Below are 10,180 nucleotides of genomic sequence, written 5' to 3'. Positions count from 1 at the left end.
GAAAGACTAACAAAAATACTTCCATAATGGCTCTGATTTTTAATTTCCCAGGACAAGTTTATTTACAAAGTAAAAACAGCTAATAAAATGCATTTAAATTATCTTTTCCCAGATTCACAGTGAGAAACTCAGTTCTGCTTTTCCATAACGAAAACTAGAAGGTTGAGAATTAAAACTACATATTCCAAATCTCACAAGCCAGATAGGTCTGCGAAGCTCCACAGATCATTAATATTAAAATTCCAAAGTATTGCAAAGTTCAGAATATCTTTCCTCCATTTCCCATGTCCAAGTCTCTTGGAAACCTCTAGGTCTTTTCTTTTACAAAAAAACCTAAGTGCTGTTCTTTTGGACATTGCAGTCCACTCCCATCCCAAGGATGAAAGACTCCACTCTGACATTTCCTCCCACTGCAGAAAAGATTAGCATTTCGTTAAATAAAGTGTCCATCCTATAAATAGCAGCATTTACAAGCACTTGTAAATCTCTAATTGCTCCTGCCAGCACAATTGCATAACAATCATCACCTGCCAGAACTTCACCCCCATGCAGCTGCAATAAAGACTAAAGAACTGCAATATTTTCAACCACCCTTTCCATTAAGTGCTGCCATCTCGGTACCACAATGAAAACTTTACACCTTGTATTTTGCTCTCCATGCTGCAAAGACTGGGCAGTTAAAATGGTAACAAGTTACAGAGCAGCAGCTTCAGTAATTCAAACTGGCCCCACAGAGGCCTTAACATTTATTTATTAAAGCGAAAATTCAATGTTAAATACACTGATGTGTCCATGTAATGGTCAACATGAATTTAAGATCACATTCCTGATGTAGCAGGACAATCAGCTGAGACAGGGATTCAGGAAAACACCATGAGGGTGGGGAGGCCCTGGCACAGGGTGCCCAGAGAAGCCGTGGCTGCCCCATCCCTGGAAGTGTCCAAGGCCAGGTTGGATGGGGCTTGGAGCACCCTGGGACAGTGGAAAGTGTCCCTGCCCATGGCAAGGGTGGCACTGGAGGAGCTTTAAGGTCCCTCCCAACACAAACCAGTCTGTGAGTCTGTGATTAATTTATGGTAGAATAGGATTCAACAGCAAAATGCTCCTGTGTGTAACCAGGGCAGAATGCATCGTGATGGCTGTGGGGCACAGGGAGTCATCCTCCAAATTTCCTTGAATTTATGAGACAGAGATGTGTCTGGAGAGAATGATTTGGGGAAAAAATTACATGTAATAATCGGCTTCCACAGCTGCCAGTCCTTGCTATTTTCATAACAATGTCTGTCACACACAAAATGTAACCCAACAGGATTAATGTACAAAAGGGGCAGATTGCTCCAGTTATTTCTAGAAAACAGTTTCAGAATATCATCCTTTAGACAGGTCCAGTTTGCAACCATAGATTTATTACCAACTACCCATTTTTTGGGTATTCAGCTCCAAAAATTTCTGCACTGGGTTTTGGGAGCAATGACCACTGTTCTACAAACAATTCAGGCCAACTCCTTTTCTGTCAAGATCAGCTTCATCCAAGCCAGCTCCTGGTTGGGGATGTTCCTCTTTGTCCATCATGTTCTACTCAAGAGATCCCTCAAGAGCACAGGGACTGCCAGAGCACGCTCGGCATTTCCTCTGACTGCACAACTGCCTCATTACACCCCAATCTCCCACAATTTCCTTCTCCCCAACCCTCTCATTGACAGTTTCACAGGTAACTCTTCTCCTTTCCCAGTTTCACAGAAGGCCTACTTTGTTTTGAAAGTTTCTTGAATCTCAGGTAGAAAAAAACCCCAACCAAAGGAAAATTACATTAAATGTTGATGAATCACCATTTTTTTGGTACCAGAAGCTACATATCCTCACCCTCCTGTGTGAATCACCTTTTACTTCCAGCATTCCACATGAGGGATTCCACCCAGCTCATTAGTGGGTGGGTATTTTCAGAAAGTCCAATTCTTTTGGCAGTTGAAATAGGGAATAAAAGCAAAATCCTGATTTCTGCCAGCTGAGGATGACATTCTGAAGAACAACATGAATTATGGGATAAGGCTGAAGAGAGGCTGAAAGTCTGTTTGGGCAGCAGGTGGGTATTCCCAGCAGGCCTCAAAGTGCTGTTCTGTTTGCTTCTCTCATCAAATCTTTGCTTTTGTGGTCAGTTTCAACTCCTGCTAATGTTCTTTTAGGTTCCCTCCTTGCAAATGCTTTTAAACCACAAAACAAGACCTGCAAATAACCTCCCCATGAAGTTTAGCAGGAAAAAAAGACATTCCAGAAAAAACTGCACTGCGTGCCAGATGAAACATTAAAGATCAGGTTTGGCTACAAGCAAGAAAAACTGAGTATGGAACTGAAAAAAGAAAAAGAAGTCAAATTAAGGCTATTCCAGGAAGATATTTGGTTGTTTCAGGGAGGACTTTATTCTATCTGCAGCTCCCAAAGGTCAATGGGGTCACGTCCCGGACCCAGCAGAGGGTGGGTACTTGAATTTGCCATGTAGTAAATTTCTCCTCAAACCTTTTCAGAATCATCATTCCTCTGGTTAATTGTAACATGGTGGTCTTGTTGAAGGAAGCTTAACTTCACTTTTAACTGTATTTAAAATAAATTTTGGTTAGAGTTAAGATTTTCTGCACAGATTCTGAAGGAATGGGTTAAATCCCTGTCTGTGTCTTTTTCGTATCTTATGCTATACATCATGAATACGATGGAATTAATCAAAAGCTAATTTATTTATATGTCCTTTGAGTGTATGATCTCCATGACCTTGCTTTAAAAAGGTCCAATTTGGCTCATTATTGTTTCAGAAATACATCAAGCAGCTACTGATCCCTCTGACCCCAAGCAGGCAGTACCTTCCAAAGCCCCCAGAACTGAGGCAGGGCTGTGTTTCTCCAGAGGCTCCAGCTTTGAGTGGGAATGCTCTCATTTGGCAGGCACACCATGGACACAGCTGAAGAAGTGTAAGGAGATGGATGAGCCAGCTGCAGCACAGACAGAAATATGGGATTGAAAAACAACTTTGGCATTCTTCCATTTGATACTCCCCTACACAATACCACGCTCTGTACCATGTTTCAGCAGTAAAAGGAGCTTAGAGACCACCCACACCTGGAAATATTTACTGTAACTGTGCATATTTCTTGTCCTCTTGGCAGCAAGGGAAGACGAAGGACAACTGTCTGATCTCAGAGCTGACAGGACGTGGATATCACCACTGGGTTTTGTTTTACTCGCTGCTTTTAGAGCCACCAGCTGCTGCAAATGCTTTAAAAGCAGCAATGATATAATTGGGACCGTTTTCTCCCGAAACAGTGGTGGAAGCTACTTGGACACTGACATTGGAACTCCTTGATGAGCAAAGGTGCAGTTAAAATAGCCCAGCAGTACAGGGCTGGCAGCCAGTGTGGGGACACCAAAGCTCATGTGAAGCACAGGAGGTGCAGCACTCCCGTGGGAGATGGGGCTCGGCTGACCTGCTGAGGAATTCAAGTCAAAGGATCGAGTGAAGCAGATCCGTGGGCTTTGGTTTATTGAAAAAATCCACCTACTTGTTACAAAAATAGGCAAGTGCCTCCACAGCACTTTGAAGCCTTCAGAAATAAAGCGGGACGGATCTTTTCACACAAACCCAGCCTCCGAAGGTCACTGTAACACAGAAATAGAATGAGGTGAGAAGACATTTCCTGCTTGCCTTCATGCACAGCAGGTGCTTTTGTGTCAGAAGGACAAAGCCTCTAATCCTCTGATCTGCCTCCTCAAATTCTAACAGGATTTCCAGCGCTGGAAAATGCATTTGTGGCCTGGCACAGTAAACCACCTTCAGAAAGTACAAGCAGCTTGAGCTGTTCTGTGATTGACATGGGGGCACCAGGACGAATTTATAAATGCTGAGCCTTTATACATTCATCTGAGTGTTGAAAAATTAATTAAGGTATTGCCATATGGAGAGAAAAAAAAGTGGTTTCATCCAGACTTTCAGAAAACTTGAGGCTACTGGCCTTGGAGCACAACCTTGAACACACTGAGAGATCACTTCAACAGTTTAACCATCTGGAGAAAATCTGAACCCATAAAACTGAAGGACAAAGGAAACAGGGCGATGGCATAGAAGACCAAAATCGTGACATTAAAAATTATATATGTGTATATATAGCTATGGTGACTAACACGTGTATTCGAGGGCTAAGAATTAACATTCCTTTGCTTCTGCAAAAACAAGAAAGCAGGTTTACAGTGCATTATTTTTATACCTGTACTTGTCCTGACGGACACCTTCGGAAGCTGCACAGTCGCCAGCAAAGACTCATTCACAAAGAACACGTGGCAGCTACTGATAAAACACTCAGAGCAGAGATGCTGCAATAGATTATGCTGCTCCTAAGCTTTCACCTGGACAAAAAGAAATCACAGGATCACAGACTGGCTCAGGCTGGAAGGGACCACAGAGGGTCAACTGGTCCCATCTTCCTGCTCAAGCAGGGTCATCCCAGAGCACATGGCACGGTTCTGGAATAACTCCAGTGAGGGAGACTCCACAACCTCTCTGGGCGATCTGGGGAAAACTGTCACTGCACGTTCTCAATACGAATATTTGTGTACTGCTTCAGCTCTCACAGCTCTGCCATCTGATGTCTTCTCTGATGACTGATTTTCCACTTGCGATCTTAAAAAATCATATGCAAAAAGCTCAGTGTTCAACAGCTTTCGATTTGGCTGCTAATGACACATTTTCTGTCAAAACAGACAGCCAATACTGCGTCGCAGCAATTTCTCCATTCAGTCCATCATTCCACCTTTCAGATATTTGATTAGTCAGAGCATAAGCACGTAGTCGAGCTCAGTCAACAAGCAACTACACTTGAGCCCAAAATACTTGTACCAGGCAGTGCTCTAGAAACAAACTGCAGCTTCATGGGAGAAAGACACTGATAAACAGGGGGTTGGACCAGGTGGTTCCCAGGAACAGATTATTCTGTTCCATGAACAAATGAACAATTTCAAAGCCTGCTCCTCTGAATCGTAGCAACCTCTGCCCTGAAGATCAAGCCAGCAAAGCCGCAGCACGGCAGTACCCAGCTGGAGATAAGGATATCTCCCTGGTACTGCTGCAAGAGACAAGCACTGTGACAAGAGACTGGCAGAGCTGGCACTAATAAACAACACAACTCCGTCTCCCAGGCAGCACCTCCTTCCCCAGCTCTACAGCAGCAATTCAAGTGCTACACAGAAAAGATGATCCAACTTTGAACAAGAAAATTATTAACAGTATTAAACTGGATTAATTTTACTCCAGTTATGCCTTTCAGGATACTGATGGAGCCATTAAAATCATTCAGATCAAATGGACATGACCCTCAGATTTACAATTTCCACTCCCGTTTCATAAATAGTGAAAAAAGCATTGGACTAAGGAGAGATGAGTGGATCTATTCTGAGTCAAATAAAATATTGTTATAAAAGCCAAATACTTGGTGGCATTTATCATTCCCTGGGCCAAAATCCCTTATGTCACCCGTCTGTTCTACAACACACTGACATACTGAGACATGAATCTTTTTGCCTCTCAGGTTGTTCCCAATGTTCCAACAGCTCTTTGATCTCTTCCTTGTGTACTGAACCCAGCATTAACTCGAGTAGGATACGGTGCTGCCTCCTGCCAGGCATCCATAAACTGCCCTGAGCTGCACACCCAGAAAAAACCTGCTCTGTCAACAATGTCTGACGTTGTGCCAGAGGAGCTACTGCCGCTGCCTTGATGATAAGGCTCCTCTTTTTCCTTCAGTGGGGACATCTGGCTTTTCACATATGCAGGAAATAGGGTTTTTTCCCCACTTAAATGCAAATGCCCACCTCAGAACCACTGGCTGGGTATTGCCGGCTTGTACACGTGTTCCTCTGGTTACCTGTGAGCAGGTCATTGTTATCAGCAACCCACAAAGGAGCTTCCTCTTCCCCCAAAGCCCCACGAACGGAACAGGGCTCAGACGGTCGCATGTGACTCTGAGGAGTCAGAGCAGTGATGCTGCATTTCTCCCCGTTTCTGAACAAAAGGATGTTTAAGCCAGGAACTCTGACAGCAACAAGCCTGCACAAGCATTGTACACTACCTTGTTCTTCAGAAACACAACATTATTCAGCAAAATCAAGGCCTGGAATGAATTATTGATAACACATACACTATCTAGAAGCTTTATGAGCACTAAACAATCCCCTCCACCTCCCTACATGCTTGAGAAAGCACAGAAAGGGAAAAAATGTCTATTAATTGAAAGACAACAGTTCAGGCACTAAAAACATTAACGTATTTATTGAGGGGGGTGAAAGAAAAAGAAATAGCTGAAGCAGGAAAAACCAGCTCCGAAATCCAAATGGTGGCACCAGGAACCTGGGAGCACCTGGATGTGCACAAACACTCGTGTGGAACATCCCCACATCCAGCACAGGGACAGGGAGGCCCAGGGAACCCCAGGGGCTGCTCAAACCACACTCACAGCTTTGGCACAGAAGAGCATTTTTAACCACAAGTGAACCCCGGGGACTTTTTTACTTTCTGGGAAGTTTTAAGCACAGAGACCAGAGAGACACTTTAACACATCAAAATGAAGACAGAAGAGTAACATAAAAGCACTTGAAACTCACGGTCCAATGTAGAGACCACCAACATTTTAAGGCAGGATAATAATGAACAGCTGACACAGGCGTATTTTGCAGCTCACAAAAACGAGGAGGAATGAAAGATCACAGGTTTGTCCTTACCAGTTCATCCAGACCTGAGCGCCTCAGCACGAGCACTCACTTGCCCATGAGCAGCCAGACCAAGAACCTTCCCTCAAATTGCCCCCACCCAGCCACACTCACACCACAATTACAGCAGCCCTGGCACCTGATCCCAGTTTCTCTGGGTATATCCCAGGAAGGGATTTAGTAACCTGAGAATGATCTCACAGTGAATTTAGAAACACCTTTCCGAATTTATTACAAAGAAGGATCCTTTGACTTAAATCTGACTCAAAAGAAAACCAGGCTATACCGAGTTCTCCCAGCTCCCCACCTCATGCCTGTCCCCACAAAGCCACACAGTGAAGCACAACCAACTGATCCCACCATGATCACTGTTAACACTCTGGAAGGCATGAGACGTTCACCAGCCTCAAGAGGCACAGCAAGTCCTGCAGCTACTGAGCAATCTGCTGAGCCAACTCCCTCGCTGACCTTTTTGTTACAGATCTGCAAGTTCAAAGGGTGGCATAAAGCTGTCATAAAAACAGATAACTGGCACTGCATCCAGAATTTCTGCAGGGGGAATCCCACCTGAGCCAAATCAGTTACAGAACAGGAGCCATGCCAATCCAAGCAACTGAATGTGAAATGGCAAAGTTGGAAATTAAAGATCCACACATCCAAACATCTTTCATGACACAGCAGCTGGTACAGGATGCTTCAGAAGTGACTTAGGCACAAAATCAAATGTCTTTTCATTTTCCAGTAATCTGTAGCTTTGAACTTGATGAGCCAACAGGAGACACCCGCTCAGTGAAAAAGATTGGGTAATTTTTTCGTTTTGTTTCACCACATATGAATCAACCAGCAAACCACGGACAAAAGGTCCATGTGAACTACCAGACACAAACTGCCCAGGAACTGCCCCGGTCAGCCTGATGAGTTCTCCTCCCCAAAGTCATCAGGTTCAAGAGCCAAAGTGTTCAAAAATCAGGATGAACAAAAAGCAGACAGACAGGATGGAAGAGCTCTGCCTGACCAAACCTGCCCAGTACTCAGGCAGCGTGTGGCTCTGCAGCAAAGTGATGAACGCCACAGATTCTGAAGTCTAATAAAAGCCACTCCAGCCTACTACAAACACTGTCTTGCACATTGGTTTAGAGCCAATATTGGTTAAACAGTTATAAACAACCTTCTGTTAATTATATATCTTAAAATATACACTCATGCCTTAACAAGTTTTTCACTCCAGCCTTCTGTCCAGATGTGAGCAGGAGCAGAGCCATTGGATCAGCCACGGGCACTGTTTGCAGACAAGTTGTGCAAACAAGGTGCTGACTCTCTCTGTGAGCAGCTACAATCTCGGGCTCTGGGAGCTCAGTTCAAATCCAGCTTTCCAGGGTTATTAGACAGGACATGACAGACACAAGAGCACAACCATTTCTAGAGTCAAGGTGAACAAAGATGGCAAAAGCTTTAACCTTAAAGTTACTGTTTTCAGCATTTTTAGCGTGGGAAAAGCTGTTAAATCAAAAATAAAATAAATTCAATGGAACTGAAACAAGAATTTTGGGGACAATCTGAAAAATATACTAACCTGCTCCCTACAGAGCCAAGCTTGTGAAAACACCATCTTAACCAGCCATAAATCTACAGTACAAAAAACCTGGATTCCAGATTAACTGCATTCTACATGGTGTGCAACAGTCCCATATCAACAAAGACAACACTCTGTGTGATCATTTCTTTACACATGTATCACACACACGCAGCACAAATAATCTCTGAAGAGTCTGCACGTGCTGATGTGGAAGCAATACTAAAACACATTCCAGTATTTAAGAGCAAATAAGAGAGAAAAGGCTCAGTGTTGTTTGTCAGAGGTGTCACTGGGGTCTAAGTTACAAATGTGCTTCAATAAAGTGCCTTTGGGATAGGAAAATATGTATTTCATCCTAAGGCTTCAGCCTCTCCATCATCTCCTTAGATTTCCTCCTTATGCATAAGCACCAACATGACAGTGACACTATTTAAGCAAATATTTCACATGAAGAACAGATTCAGACTGAGATCTACAGACATTTCCTGCATGTGACAACACAGGCTACAAGAAAACCTCTCCCTGCCCAAAACTAACCCTCTGTGCCCCGACAGCGAGAGCGCAGGGAAAAGGATCCCATGGAATCTGCAAGCACTGCAGAAGCAAAAGGAAGCACAATTCCAATATGTTTAACGACTGAATTAGCATAATGCTCACGAGGCAGAAAGCAGCCTCCCTGACCTTCTTGAAATGCTGACCTGTAACTATTGATGAGCGTTTCCGATGGGTGCTGTGATTCATCCAGTTGAGGAAGGAGTCAAGGAAACATCATTGTCCTGTCAAGTGAGAGCAGGTCAGACACCTCTCCAGCAGCCTGCACATCCACACAGGAATAGGACTAAAACTGTACTTAGGAGAGACACAAAGACCTAAAGTTGTACTGGAGGCTCTGCTGTAATCAGAGTGATTTATTTAATCTCTCCTTCGCAGGCAGCAGCCACAGAGGCTGCAGTGATTTAATTATTTTTTAAAATATTAATTTTGTGAAGAACATTAACTGAACATTATGATGACTTGTAAGAAATGTGATACATAGATCCAAATGTTTTAGAAATATTTAATACTACTTGGCTAAATGAAGATATCTATTATAGAATCACAGAAGGGTTGGAAAGGACCTTAAAGCTCAACTCATTCCACCCCCTGCCATGGGCAGGGACAACTTCCACAAACCAGGTTGCTCCAAGCCCTGTCCAACCTGGCCTTGAACAGCTCCAGGGATGGGGCAGCCACAGCCTCTCATGGACATAACTGTTACTGCAGGCTCAAACATGCAAAAAACCCACACTGCATCATGTTTACAGCAGGAACAGGATCGTATTTAGATAGATCTGCAACCATCATGTTACTGAAAACATTCTGATGGCAGATTACACTAATATTTGACATTCAGTAGTGCCAATACAGTAAGACACTGTTTGACAACAATAACAACAGTGACATTTCTGTAAGGTCCCCCAGTTAGGGAGCAAGCCAGCCGTGCTGCTCAGCTTCAGCAGAAAGGCCTGTTGTGCTCGTTTGGGTCAATGAAGAATTCCCAGTGTTCTCATGAAATATCAAACAGTTACAGTGACCAGAAATTCCAACTCTGTTTAAAACACGTCCTGGCTTTGCTGGGCTCGTTATGGATGAGGCAGCTCTGTCCATCGAAAGCCTTGTATGGTTGAACATACTCCCAGCAGATAAACATCCCTCCTAAATGTTGGCACAACTCCCTCCCTGCGAGGAGCCGCCCGTGCTAGGGCTGCACTGAGACAGCCAGGCCAAGCACGGGCTGAAGGCTGAGCTCATTAAAAGAGCAGAATAAAGACAAACTTCAAATTCCGCTCCTGTTTGTGCCTTTCAAAGTCTCACCAACAC

General features: G+C 43.9%; 1 protein-coding gene across 6 annotated transcripts in view; it reads right to left on the bottom strand.

The window, feature by feature from the left end:
• KIAA1671 (KIAA1671 ortholog) overlaps positions 1–10,180 on the bottom strand; it is a 65,570-nt gene that overhangs the window by 49,626 nt on the left and 5,764 nt on the right. The window contains exons 2-4 of one of the 6 annotated variants that reach the window (XR_001862198.1): positions 9,019–9,096; positions 4,251–4,389; positions 2,853–2,981 (exon numbers count right to left, since the gene is read on the bottom strand). The exons of 2 other annotated variants lie outside the window; for them this stretch is intronic. The gene's annotated coding sequence lies outside the window, so the exon portion shown is untranslated. Of the gene's footprint in view, positions 1–2,852; positions 2,982–3,548; positions 3,608–3,628; positions 3,634–4,250; positions 4,390–9,018; positions 9,097–10,180 lie in introns of those variants that run through there. 3 more of the 6 variants (XR_001862197.1, XR_001862200.1, XR_001862199.1) reach the window with 3 other exon arrangements.

The sequence above is a fragment of the Corvus brachyrhynchos genome, unplaced genomic scaffold, assembly GCF_000691975.1.
Source record: "Corvus brachyrhynchos isolate BGI_N302 unplaced genomic scaffold, ASM69197v1 scaffold114, whole genome shotgun sequence".
In the NCBI taxonomy this organism is placed as follows: domain Eukaryota; kingdom Metazoa; phylum Chordata; class Aves; order Passeriformes; family Corvidae; genus Corvus; species Corvus brachyrhynchos.
This window is presented reverse-complemented; position numbering and strand designations above follow the sequence as displayed.